The sequence below is a fragment of the Rattus norvegicus genome, chromosome 1 (genome assembly GCF_021556685.1).
Source record: "Rattus norvegicus strain SHRSP/BbbUtx chromosome 1, alternate assembly SHRSP_T2T, whole genome shotgun sequence".
Classification (NCBI taxonomy): domain Eukaryota; kingdom Metazoa; phylum Chordata; class Mammalia; order Rodentia; family Muridae; genus Rattus; species Rattus norvegicus.
This window is the reverse complement of record NC_141534.1, coordinates 28,468,403-28,483,471: the sequence shown is the minus strand read 5'-3', so window position 1 is coordinate 28,483,471 and position 15,069 is coordinate 28,468,403.

The following is a 15,069-nucleotide window of genomic DNA, read 5'->3' as shown; positions in this document are numbered from 1 at the left end:
TTGACCAAGTTATCATTGAATAGAGCATTGTTTGGCTTTCATATGTGTGTGGGTTTTCTATTGGTCATCTGATAGGATGCGTGGGATTATTTCAACCTTCTTGTATCTGTTGAGGCCTGTTTTGTGACCAATTATGTGGTCATTTCTGGAGAAGGTACCATGAGGTGCTGAGAAGTTATATTCTTTTGTTTTAGGATAAAACGTTATATAGTTATCTGTTGAATCCGTTTGATTCATAACTTCTGTTAGTTTCACTGTGTTTCTGTTTCCATGATCTGTCTATTGATGAGAGTGGGGTGTCAAAGTCTCCCACTATTATTGTGTGAGGTACAATGTGTGTTTTGAGTTTATAAGATTTTTTTTAATGAATGTGGGCACCCTTGCATATGGAGAATAGAAATTTAGAATTGATAATTCATCTTGGTGGATTTTTCCTTTGATGAATACGAAGTGTCCTTCCTTATATTTTTTTGATATCTTTTGGTTGAAAGTTGATTTTATTTGATATTAGAATGGCTAGTCCAGCTTGTTTCTTAGGACCATTTGCTTGGAAAATTGTTTTTTAGCCTTTTACTCCGAGGTAGTGTCTGTCTTTGTCACTGAGGTGTGTTTCCTGTATGCAGCAAAATCCTGGATCCTGTTTACATATCCAGTCTGTTAATCTATGTCTTTTTGGGGGCAATCGAGTCCATTGATTTTGAAAGGTATTAGGGACCAATAATTGTTGTTTCCTGTTATTTTTCCTGTTAGAGGTGGAATTATGTTTGTGCAGCTATCATCTTTTGGGTTAGTTGAAAGAAGATTACTTTCTTGCTTTTTCTAGGGTGTAGTTTCCCTCCCTGTGTTGGAGTTTTCCATCTATTATCCTTTATTGGACTATATTTGTGTAAAGATATTGTGTAAATTGGTTTTGTCAGGGAATATCTTGGTATCTCCATCTACGTTAATCGAGAGTTTTGCTGGGTATAGTAGCCTGGGCTGGCATTTGTGATCTCTTAGGGTCTATATGACATCTGCCCAGTATCTTCTAGGTTTCATTGTTTCTGGTGAGAAGTCTGGTGTAATTCTGATAGGTCTGCCTTTATATGTTTCTTGACCCTATTCCCTTGTTGCTTTTACTACTCTTTCTTTGTTCAATTCCTTTACCTGTTTGGTTGTGTTTTCCTATAATTCTTTAAGGGGTTTTTGTGTTTCCTCTTTAAGGACTTCTACCTGTTTACCTGTGTTGTCCTGTGTTTCTTTAATGGAATTATTTATGTCTTTCTTAAAGTCCTCTAACATCATCATGAGTTGTGCTTTTAAATCAAAGTCTCGCTTTCAGACGTGTTGGACTATCCAGGGTTTGCTGTGGTAGGGGAACTTGGTTCTGATGGTGCCAAGTGGCTTTGGTTTTTGTTGCTTAGGTTCTTGCCCTTGCCTCTCATCTGCTTATCTTTGGTATTAGCTGGTCTTGCTGTCTCTGACAGTGGCTTGACCTTCCTGTAAGCCTATGTGTCAGCACTACTGAGAGACCAGCTCTCTCCCAGGGGGAGCTTTGACACAGGGTCAGCTCAGAGCTCAGACAGAAACTGGAAGAATTCTGTCTCAAACTGTTCCTCAATTACTGTGTCCTTAGGGCTCCTGGCAGATCCCTTGGAGCAGAAATGGTGGTCTCACCTGTGCTCTCAGGTATGTCAGCACTTCTGGGAGACCAGCTCTCTCCCAGGGGGATCTGGATGCAGAGATCTGTGGCACAGGGTCAGCTCCGGGCACAGGCAGAAAATGGAAGGATCCTGTCCCAGACTGCTCCTGGTTTCCTGTGTCCTGAGGGCTCTGGACAGGTTCCTCTTGGGCCAGGAATTTAAGCAGAAATGGTGGTGGCACCTGTGCTCTCAGGTTTGTCAACACTTCTGAGAATCTAGTTCTCTCCCAGTGGAATCTGGGTACAGAGAACTGTGGTACAGGGTCAGCTCAGGTACAAGCAGAAACCATCTTTTATAACAGTTAAATAAAATACATAAATAAAACACCAAAGAGAGTGATTGGGAAGTGCAGATTAGGTTTTCTTCACTATTTCAAACGGTCAATTTAAACCTCAATATATAGTCATGTTAGCATAAGCATGGTCCCCTCAGAAGTGGGAGAATAGGAGTGGCATTCCAGATGAAAGACCTTTCAGTTTCAAAATCCTGAGTAGTACAGAATATTTGGCACTCATGGTACAAACAAATTCACAAGTATTCTTTAACCCAGTGAGTGCTTCTCAACCTTCCTAATGCTGCCCTGAATACAGTTCCTCATAATGTGGTGTCCCCACCCATAAAATTATTTCACTGATACTCAATAACCATAATTTTGCTACTGTTATGGAACATAATGTAAATGTCTCTGTTTTTGAAGGTTTTCAATAACCCCTCTGAAAGGATCATTTGACTCTCCCCAAAAGGGGTCATGACTCAGACAGAGGTTGAGAAACAATGTTAATATGAGCATTATTGTGATCAATATACTTTGACCCCTTATAAGTACTCATTGGGAGCAATGCTGATCAAGATTGAGGTCATACCTCCTATGTCCTTTCTCTACATGTCTGCAAGGAAATAATATAGCCAGCATACTGAGATGATGGGAAAAACTCACGTCCAACTCAAGAGCAACAAGAGTTTCGGCCTAGGCTCCCCAGGGAAGATTGGAGAAGCTACTGAGCCTGTTTTGTTGTCTGTAATATGGTGCTAAGGCATGACCTAGAGCCTAGTTATTAGGACACTACTAAAGAGTATAAGCAAACCTTCCTGGTTGCTGCCGCTGCAGAGAGCCCGTGGGCAGCACCCCACGAGCGAACCTGAGCCTCAGGACCACAGGTAAGACCAAATTTTCTGCTGCAAGAAAGCTGCCTGGTGAGCTTGGGACACACGGAAGCAGAATTTCTCTAGGACCGGGCACGTTCTGTGTTTACCGGAAGTCCCACACCCGCGGATCCCAGCCCGCAGCAGCTCTCTGCTCCCAGACCCGGTGAGAGAGAGACCCAACCGCCTGGTCAGGTGGGCACTCCTGAGGCTGCAGAGCGGAAGAGACCACCAACTCTGCTCACCCCTGCCCACATCCCTGGCCCAAGAGGAAACTGTATAAGGCCTCTGGGCTCCCGTGGGGGAGGGCCCAGGAGCGGCAGGACCCCTGCCTGAGACACCGCCGGAACCTGAAAGAAACAGACCGGATAAACAGTTCTCTGCACCCAAATCCCGTGGGAGGGAGAGCTAAACCTTCAGAGAGGCAGACAAGCCTGGGAAACCAGAAGAGACTGCTCCCTGCACACACATCTCGGACGCCAGAGGAAAAAGCCAAAGACCATCTGGAACCCTGGTGCACTGAAGCTCCCGGAAGGGGCGGCACAGGTCTTCCTGGTTGCTGCCGCTGCAGAGAGCCCGTGGGCAGCACCCCACGAGCGAACTTGAGCCTCAGGACCACAGGTAAGACCAAATTTTCTGCTGCAAGAAAGCTGCCTGGTGAACTCAAGACACAGGCCCACAGGAACAACTGAAGACCTGTAGAGAGGAAAAACTACACACCCGAAAGCAGAACACTCTGTCCCCATAACTGACTGAAAGAGAGGAAAACAGGTCTACAGCACTCCTGACACACAGGCTTATAGGACAGTCTAGCCACTGTCAGAAATAGCAGAACAAAGTAACACTAGAGATAATCTGATGGCGAGAGGCAAGCGCAGGAACCCAAGCAACAGAAACCAAGACTACATGGCACATCGGAGCCCAATTCTCCCATCAAAACAAACATGGAATATCCAAACACACCAGAAAAGCAAGATCTATTTTCAAAATCATATTTGATCATGATGCTGGAGGACTTCAAGAAAGACATGAAGAACTCCCTTAGAGAACAAGTAGAAGCCTACAGAGAGGAATCGCAAAAATGCCTGAAAGAATCGCAAAAATCCCTGAAAGAATTCCAGGAAAACATAAATAAACAAGTAGAAGCCCATAGAGAGGAGACACAAAAATCCCTGAAAGAATTCCAGGAAAACATAAATAAACAAGTAGAAGCCCATAGAGAGGAGACACAAAAATCCCTGAAAGAATTCCAGGAAAACACAATCAAACAGTTGAAGGAATTAAAAATGGAAATAGAAGGATTCAAGAAAGAACACATGGAAACAACCCTGGATATAGAAAACCAAAAGAAGAGACAAGGAGCTGTAGATACAAGCTTCACCAACAGAATACAAGAGATGGAAGAGAGAATCTCAGGAGCAGAAGATTCCATAGAAATCATTGACTCGGGAAGTCCCACACCCGCGGATCCCGGCCCGCAGCAGCTCTCTGCTCCCAAACCCCGTGGGAGAGAGACCTCACCGCCTGATCAGGTGGGCACTCCTGAGGCTGCAGAGCGGAGGAGACCACCAACACTGCCCACCCCTGCCCACATCCCTGGCCCAAGAGGCAACTGTATAAGGCCTCTGGGTTCCCGTGGGGGAGGGCCCAGGAGCGGCAGGATCCCTGCGCCTGAGACACCGCCAGAACCTGAAGGAAACAGACCGGATAAACAGTTCTCTGCACCCAAACCCCGTGGGAGGGAGAGCTAAACCTTCAGAGAGGCGGACACGCCTGGGAAACCAGAAGAGACTGCACTCTGTGCACATCCAGACGCCAGAGGAAAACACCAAACGCCATCTGGAACCCTGGTGCACGGAGGCTCCCGGAAAGAGCGGCGCAGATCTTCCCGGTTGCTGCCGCCGCGGACAGGACTTAGGCAGTACCCCACGAGCAAACTTGAGCCTTGGAACCACAGGTAGGACCAACTTTTCCCCTGCAAGAAACCTGCCTGGTGAACTCAAGACACAGGCCCACAGGAACAGCTGAAGACCTGTAGAGAGGAAAAACTACACGCCCGAAAGCAGAACACTCTGTCCCCATAACTGGCTGAAAGAAAACAGGAAAACAGGTCTACAGCACTCCTGACACACAGGCTTATAGGACAGTCTAGCCACGGTCAGAAATAGCAGAACAAAGTAACACTAGAGATAATCTGATGGCGAGAGGCAAGCGCAGGAACCCAAGCAACAGAAACCAAGACTACATGGCACATCGGAGCCCAATTCTCCCACCAAAGCAAACACTGAATATCCAAACACACCAGAAAAGCAAGATCTAGTTTCAAAATCATATTTGATCATGATGCTGGAGGACTTCAAGAAAGACATGAAGAACTCCCTTAGAGAACAAGTAGAAGCCTACAGAGAGGAATCGCAAAAATCCCTGAAGAATTCCAGGAAAACACAATCAAACAGTTGAAGGAATTAAAAATGGAAATAGAAGCAATCAAGAAAGAACACATGGAAACAACCCTGGACATAGAAAATCAAAAGAAAAGACAAGGAGCTGTAGATACAAGCTTCACCAACAGAATACAAGAGATGGAAGAGAGAATCTCGGGAGCAGAAGATTCCATAGAAATCATTGACTCAACTGTCAAAGATAATGTAAAACAGAAAAAGCTACTGGTCCAAAACATACAGGAAATCCAGGACTCAATGAGAAGATCAAACCTAAGGATAATAGGTATAGAAGAGAGTGAAGACTCCCAGCTCAAAGGACCAGTAAATATCTTCAACAAAATCATAGAAGAAAACTTCCCTAACCTAAAAAAAGAGATACCCATAGGCATACAAGAAGCCTACAGAACTCCAAATAGATTGGACCAGAAAAGAAACACCTCCCGTCACATAATTGTCAAAACACCAAACGCACAAAATAAAGAAAGAATATTAAAAGCAGTAAGGGAAAAAGGTCAAGTAACATATAAAGGCAGACCTATCAGAATCACACCAGACTTTTCGCCAGAAACTATGAAGGCCAGAAGATCCTGGACAGATGTCATACAGACCCTAAGAGAACACAAATGCCAGCCCAGGTTACTGGATCCTGCAAAACTCTCAATTAACATAGATGGAGAAACCAAGATATTCCATGACAAAACCAAATTTACACAATATCTTTCTACAAATCCAGCACTACAAAGGATAATAAAGGGTAAAGCACAACATAAGGAGGCAAGCTATACCCTAGAAGAAGCAAGAAACTAATCGTCTTGGCAACAAAACAAGGAGAATGAAAGCACACAAACATAACCTCACATCCAAATATGAATATAACAGGAAGCAATAATCACTATTCCTTAATATCTCTCAATATCAATGGCCTCAACTCCCCAATAAAAAGACATAGATTAACAAACTGGATACGCAATGAGGACCCTGCATTCTGCTGCCTACAGGAAACACACCTCAGAGACAAAGACAGACACTACCTCAGAGTGAAAGGCTGGAAAACAACTTTCCAAGCAAATGGTCAGAAGAAGCAAGCTGGAGTAGCCATTCTAATATCAAATAAAATCAATTTTCAATTAAAAGTCATCAAAAAAGATAAGGAAGGACACTTCATATTCATCAAAGGAAAAATCCACCAACATGAACTCTCAATCCTCATCTTCGGTTGGTTTATATAAAAGTGTGCAATTTCTAGGCTTGAAAGTAAAATGATGCTATCTGGTGCTGGATAGAGGAGCCTTATTTTTTATTATGGCAGCTTGCTATTTTTGTAATATGGTGATTTGGTTGAACACATTAAAGTACAGTAGTAACTGATCTCCCCCTCTTCCTGGATGAGTGAGGAGATGATTAAATGTTGATGTCAGCATCCATGAGCATATTCAGATGAGCTTCTGCTTCTGTTGAAAAGGATGCTGTGTTTGATTGTGGTCCGAAGCTTTGAAGCACTACTTGGCATCTCCTTCCTTGGAGGTCTCACTGTTTAAACATAACAGATTTGATAGCTTGTTGGTAAGGTGAGGTCCAGCTTGTCTCCACTAGGTCATCTTCATGTGAATCCGGTGGTTATACAGTTTTGTTCTAGGGATATTTCATTTTTTTAATAACGGTTTTAGCTGACATTCATGGAGAGAATGAATCCTTAGAAGTGTGCCACTAGTGAAAGGAAATCCTGTCTAGAGTATGTTTCTTTACAAAGCTGTGTCACACCATCCTTTGGGCCCTCTGCTGGAAAAGTAGAATCAAGTCTCAAATAATGCCTTTTAAATTGTATCCTCTAGTATTATAGATGTAGGACAGTACTGTATCATACCTCTGTGGATGTAAAATAGCTTGTACCTGCTTTATGATACGTAGTAGTGACCGTGCTTTATCAGAGCTGTTTTTAATGATGTTGCTCAGAATGTTTTCTTTCCAGATGATGATTGAGAAGCTAATTTAAAAAAAAATGGTGCCAGGTACCACAAGAGTAACAGAACTGTGCTGTTTTCTCGGGTTTTGTTTTTTTACTTTTTTTTTTTTTAATGGAGTGTGCTGGATGTCTCTACAGTTTTGTTCAGATGACTGCAGAACCTGGAAAAGCTGTTGCTGCTGTTGATGCATAACATACTGCTACTATTGGTCTTTTTATATAAATATAAATATATATATATACAGATATATAATTTGAATTTTTTGAAACTTTACCTGTGCTGTCAACTTTCGAAAAAAGTATCCCCGTTTACTGTGTTGAGTTGGCACTGTACAGAAATTAACAGCCATATTGGTCTAGAAATGTTGAACTTAAGTTTTTTCCATTTGTACAGGGGTAACACACTGTATTAAATATGTAAGGTCTTATATACGTGGGTTTGATTACAAAAACTAATAAAGTATTCTCTAAATAAAAAAAAAAAAAGAAATCATTGACTCAACTGTCAAAGATAATGTAAAGCGGAAAAAGCTACTGGTCCAAACATACAGGAAATCCAGGACTCAATGAGAAGATCAAACCTAAGGATAATAGGTATAGAAGAGAGTGAAGACTCCCAGCTCAAAGGACCAGTAAATATCTTCAACAAAATCATAGAAGAAAACTTCCCTAACCTAAAAAAAGAGATACCCATAGACATACAAGAAGCCTACAGAACTCCAAATAGATTGGACCAGAAAAGAAACAACTCCCGTCACATAATAGTCAAAACACCAAACGCACAAGATAAAGAAAGAATATTAAAAGCAGTAAGGGAAAAAGGTCAAGTAACATATAAAGGGAGACCTATCAGAATCACACCAGACTTCTCGCCAGAAATATGAATGCCAGAAGATCCTGGACTGATGTCATACAGACCCTAAGAGAACACAAATGCCAGCCCAGGTTACTGTATCCAGCAAAACTCTCAATTAACATTGATGGAGAAACCAAGATATTCCATGACAAAACCAAATTTACACAATATCTTTCTACAAATCCAGCACTACAAAGGATAATAAATGGTAAAGCCCAACATAAGGAGGCAAGCTATACCCTAGAAGAAGCAAGAAACTAATCGTCTTGGCAACAAAACAAAGAGAATGAAAGCACACAAACATAACCTCACATCCAAATATGAATATAAAGGGAAGCAATAATCACTATTCCTTAATATCTCTCAATATCAATGGCCTCAACTCCCCAATAAAAAGACATAGATTAACAAACTGGATACGCAAGGAGGACCCTGCATTCTGCTGCCTACAGGAAACACACCTCAGAGACAAAGACAGACACTACCTCAGAGTGAAAGGCTGGAAAACAACTTTCCAAGCAAATGGTCAGAAGAAGCAAGCTGGAGTGGCCATTCTAATATCAAATAAAATCAATTTTCAACTAAAAGTCATCAAAAAAGATAAGGAAGGACACTTCATATTCATCAAAGGAAAAATCCACCAATATGAACTCTCAATCCTAAGTATCTATGCCCCAAATACAAGGGCACCTACATACGTAAAAGAAACCTTACTAAAGCTCAAAACACACATTGCACCTCTCACAATAATAGTAGGAGATTTCAACACCCCACTCTCATCAATGGACAGATCATGGAAACAGAAAAAAAAAAGAGATGTACACAGACTAAGAGAAGTCATGAGCCAAATGGACTTAACAGATATTTATAGAACATTCTATCCTAAACCAAAAGGATATACCTTCTTCTCAGCTCCTCATGGTACTTTCTCCAAAATTGACCATATAATTGGTCAAAAAACGGGCCTCAACAGGTACAGAAAGATAGAAATAATCCCATGCGTGCTGTCGGACCACCACGGCCTAAAACTGTTCTTCAATAAAAATAAGGGAAGAATGCCCACATATACGTGGAAGAATACTCTACTCAATGATAACCTGGTCAAGGAAGAAATAAAGAAAGAAATTAAAGACTTTTTAGAATTTAATGAAAATGAAGGTACAACATACCCAAACTTATGGGACACAATGAAAGCTGTGCTAAGAGGAAAACTCATAGCGCTGAGTGCCTGCAGAAAGAAACAGGAAAGAGCATATGTCAGCAGCTTGACAGCACACCTAAAAGCTCTAGAACAAAAAGAAGCAAATACACCCAGGAGGAGTAGAAGGCAGGAAATAATCAAACTCAGAGCTGAAATCAACCAAGTAGAAACAAAAAGGACCATAGAAAAAAGAAACAGAACCAAAAGTTGGTTCTTTGAGAAAGTCAACAAGATACTTACACCCTAGCCAGACTAACAAGAGGACACAGAGAGTGTGTCCAAATTAAAAAAATCAGAAATGAAAAGGGAGACATAACTACAGATTCAGAGCAAATTCAAAAAATCATCAGATCTTACTATAAAAACCTATATTCAACAAAATTTGAAAATCTGCAGGAAATGGACAATTTCCAAGACAGATACCAGGTACCACAGTTAAATCAGGAACAGATAAACCAGTTAAACAACCCCATAACTCCTAAGGAAATAGAAGCAGTCATTAAAGGTCTCCCAACCAAAAAGAGCCCAGGTCCAGACGGGTTTAATGCAGAATTCTATCAGACCTTCATAGAAGACCTCATACCAGTATTATCCAAACTATTCCACAAAATTGAAACAGATGAAGCACTACCGAATTCCTTCTATGAAGCCACAATTACTCTTATACCTAAACCACACAAAGACACAACAAAGAAAGAGAACTTCAGACCAATTTCCCTTATGAATATCGACGCAAAAATACTCAATAAAATTCTGGCAAACCGAATCCAAGAGCACATCAAAACAATCATCCACCATGATCAAGTGGGCTTCATCCCAGGCATGCAGGGATTATTTAATATACGGAAAACCATCAACGTGATCCAGTATATAAACAAACTGAAAGAACAAAACCACATGATCATTTCATTAGATCTGAGAAAGCATTTGACAAAATTCAACACCCCTTCATGATAAAAGTCCTGGATAGAATAGGAATTCAAGGCCCATACCTAAACATAGTAAAAGCCATATACAGCAAGCAGTTGCTAACATTAAACTAAATGGAGAGAAACTTGAAGCAATCCCACTAAAATCAGGGACTAGTCAAGGCTGCCCACTCTCTCCCTACTTATTCAATATAGTTCTTGAAGTTCTAGCCAGAGCAATCAGACAACAAAAGGAGGTCAAGGGGATACAGATTGGAAAAGAAGAAGTCAAAATATCACTATTTGCAGATGATATGATAGTTTATTTAAGTGATCCCAAAAGTTCCACCAGAGAACTACTAAAGCTGATAAACAACTTCAGCAAAGTGGCTGGGTATAAAATTAACTCAAATAAATCAGTAGCCTTCCTCTACACAAAAGAGAAACAAGCCGAGAAAGAAATTAGGGAAACGACACCCTTCATAATAGACCCAAATAATATAAAGTACCTCGGTGTGACTTTAACCAAGCAAGTAAAAGATCTGTACAATAAGAACTTCAAGACACTGAGGAAAGAAATTGAAGAAGACCTCAGAAGATGGAAAGATCTCCCATGCTCATGGATTGGCAGGATTAATATAGTAAAAATGGCCATTTTACCAAAAGCGATCTACAGATTCAATGCAATCCCCATCAAAATACCAATCCAATTCTTCAAAGAGTTAGATAGAACAATTTGCAAATTCATCTGGAATAACAAAAAACCCAGGATAGCTAAAACTATCCTCAACAATAAAAGGACTTCAGGGGGAATCACTATCCTTGAACTCAAGCAGTATTACAGAGCAAGAGTGATAAAAACTGCATGGTATTGGTACAGAGGCAGACAGATAGACCAATGGAACAGAATTGAAGACCCAGAAATGAACCCACACACCTATGGGCACTTGATTTTTGACAAAGGAGCCAAAACCATCCAATGGAAAAAAGATAGCATTTTCAGCAAATGGTGCTGGTTCAACTGGAGGTCAACATGTAGAAGAATGCAGATTGATCCATGCTTATTACCCTGTACAAAGCTTAAGTCCAAGTGGATCAAGGACCTCCACATCAAACCTTATACACTCAAAGTAATAGAAGAAAAACTAGGGAAGCATCTGCAACACATGGGCACTGGAAAAAATTTCCTGAACAAAACACCAATGGCTTATGCTCTAAGATCAAGAATCGACAAATGGGATCTCATAAAACTGCAAAGCTTCTGTAAGGCAAAGGACACTGTGGTTAGGACAAAACGGAAACCAACAGATTGGGAAAAGATCTTTACCAATCCTACAACAGATAGAGGCCTTATATCCAAAATATACAAAGAACTCAAGAAGTTAGACCGCAGGGAGACAAATAACCCTATTAAAAAATGGGGTTCAGAGCTAAACAAAGAATTCACAGCTGAGGAATGCCGAATGGCTGAGAAACACCTAAAGAAATGTTCAACATCTTTAGTCATAAGGGAAATGCAAATCAAAACAACCCTGAGATTTCACCTCACACCAGTGAGAATGGCTAAGCTCAAAAACTGAGGTGACAGCAGATGCTGGCGAAGATGTGGAGAAATAGGAACACTCCTCCATTGTTGGTGGGATTGCAGACTGGTAAAACCATTCTGGAAATCAGTCTGGAGGTTCCTCAGAAAATTGGACATTGAACTACCTCAGGATCCAATTATACCTCTCTTGGGCATATACCCACAAGGTGCCCCAACATATAAAAAAGACACGTGCTCCACTATGTTCATCGCAGCCTTATTTATAATAGCCAGAAGCTGGAAAGAACCCAGATGCCCTTCAACAGAGGAATGGGTACAGAAAATGTGGTACATCTACACAATGGAATATTACTCAGCTATCAAAAACAATGCCTTTATGAAATTCGTAGAAAAATGGTTGGAACTGGAAAATATCATCCTGAGTGAGGTAACCCAATCACAGAAAAACACACATGGTATGCACTCATTGATAAGTGGCTATTAGCCCAAATGCTTGAATTACCCTAGATGCCTAGAACAAATGAAACTCAAGACAGATGATCAAAATGTGAATGCTTCACTCCTCCTTTAAAAGGGGAAGAAGAATACCCTTGGCAGGGAATAGAGAGGCAAAGATTAAAACAGACACAGAAGGAACACCCATTCGGAGCCTGCCCCACATGTGGCCCATACCTATATAGCCATCCAATTAGACAAGATGGATGAAGCAAAGAAGTGCAGGCCGACAGGAGCCGGATGTAGATCGCTCCTGAGAGACACAGCCAGAATACAGCAAACACAGAGGCAAATGCCAGCAGCAAACCACTGAACTGAGAATAGGACCCCCGTTGAAGGAATCAGAGAAAGAACTGGAAGAGCTTGAAGGGGCTTGAGACCCCATATGTACAACAATGCCAAGCAACCAGAGCTTCCAGGGACTAAGCCACTACCTAAAGACTATACATGGACTGACCCTGGACTCTGACCTCATAGGTAGCAATGAATATCCTAGTAAGAGCACCAGTGGAAAGGGAAGCCCTGGGTCCTGCTAAGACTGAACCCCCAGTGAACTAGATTGTTGGGGGGAGAGCGGCAATGGGGGGAGGATGGGGAGGGGAACACCAATAAGAAAGAGAGGGGGGAGGGGGATGTTTGCCCGGATACCGGGAAAGGGAATAACACTCGAAATGTATGTAAGAAATACTCAAGTTAATAAAAAAAATAGAAAAAAAATGAAAAAAAAAACCAGAAAAAAAAGACAGTGCTGTGAAAAATCTGTGGCCATTAAAAATACAAATATTAAGTATCAAAATTAAATGCTGTTGCTACTTGTTAAAGAGGAACCAAGCATAATTGATTGTGAGGAGGGAAATTGTAGATTTTATATATGTTTATGTATGTATGTATGTATATATATATATGGATATATTTATTTTATGATTTCTTTAATGAAAGAAAAGCCATTAAAACAGTGATTTGTGTTTACTCATTAGCAGAATATGGCTTTTTCTTGGAATTTAATGTTGTCTATAGAATATATATTCTTTCCATTCAATTAAAATATAAGCAGTCTTGCCAGAATTAAGCATAGAAATATACTCACAAAGCAACAGCTGAACAGCAAGCCAAACAATAAACCAATGCTCAAAATTATCTAAGATAAATGATATTTTGAGCCCCTTTTAACTCTGAGCTAAGGCTTAAAAGGTAAATAAGAAAAAATTAGAAAGAAAATAATGCGGGGAGATGGCCTTGAAAAAACTACACTTTAAAAATGCTTATACATTTTCTCCCTAGACCTGTTTCTCCAAACTGCAACAGTAACTCACATATCCAACTTTATTCTGTGCAGTCCTCCTGTTGTGCACATTTCAAGAACCCCAAAAGACCGCCAAGGAGCAGATTCTGGTACAGTCACACTAAGGGCTTTTTTCAAGCTCCAGCTTGGGCTACAACATCATCATTGGCCAGGAGGGTGAACCCCCAGCCCAGTTTCAAGCAGGCATTTATAGAGGCAAGCAAACAAGCAAGGGGGTTCCAGCTTGGCACATATCTGATTGGAGGGGGGAATATTATGGAATTTGTTGCCCTTTAAAATGATTAGCTGATGCTGGGAGACAAACCATAACTTAACTTCTGCTTTCCTCCTGATTGGTGGCTGTTAGGGAGTGGCCTGGAAACTAATGCTAGGTACAGGCTTGTTGGGGAGTGGACTGGAAAGTAGTACTAAGTGCAGTCTTGTTGGTTAACTCAAATTCAACATTAGGTCAGGTTCTCTAAGATGGAGCCTGGACCCAAAATGGAGTTCGTCTGGTCTCTCACTCCATGATCTCCTTATTCTTACTCTTTGACCTGTGGCAATCACCATCGAAGATATAGATTTTAGTAAGTACATATTCAGTAGGTGACTGATACGCCCTATACAGAATGGAAAGCCTTTGATACTATGCCTAACGGTTATTATTAATATAAACTACCTAACAAGGCCGGCAGTTAGTACTAAGAATTTACTAAGTATATATGAATTTTTATTTTCACATCACAATCCTCTGAGGTAATTATTGTTATTTCCATCACATGAGCACAGTGCACACATGAGCACCTCACGCAAACATGCACACATACATACACATAAATACAAACATTAAATTAAATACAATGGGGGAAGGAAAATCAGTCAGAATGTTTTGCTAGAGCAAGCAGATGAGCTTGCTTGAGTCCAGTGCCTACCACCATTTCTTCTCCACCTGAAGCAGGTGGGCCCACGTGTGCCCACAAAGCATGCCTCAGGATGAGGGCGTGCTGTGTCTTTATTGATGCTGAACAAACTCTGCTGGGCAAAGTAGACATTTCCAAAATGCTGGGCTATAAATGAGTGAAATTCATATCAACAATAAGCAATTGTTTTGGCTTTCATTTCAGAAAAATGTCAAAATTCAAAATTTTTCCCAAAGACCTTTTAGATGATGCCAGCTTGCCATCTTGTAAGTCCAGACTTAGTCACTGCCTTAAAAAAAAAAAGCAGCAGCTGCTTGTCCTTCTCAACAGCTAGGCTTTTAGGCTTTCCAGGATTTCAGCAGGATGTGACGGGGTGTATTTGTACAATTCATGAAAGAAGATGCATGGAATATAATCACATGGGATACCTGCCACTGGTTTATGCTACAACTGTAAAGATGAGTTCACGCAAAGCTTCAGTCAGATCAGAGATTCAAGAGGAAAAGATCAATAAGATGTTGGACCTTAGAAAGTAAAGGACTGAGTGCAAGAAAAAAACCAGTCATACCTTAGAAAATGGTCAGAAGATGAGCGGCGACACAACTTGTTAAAAGACTACTAAACCCGGC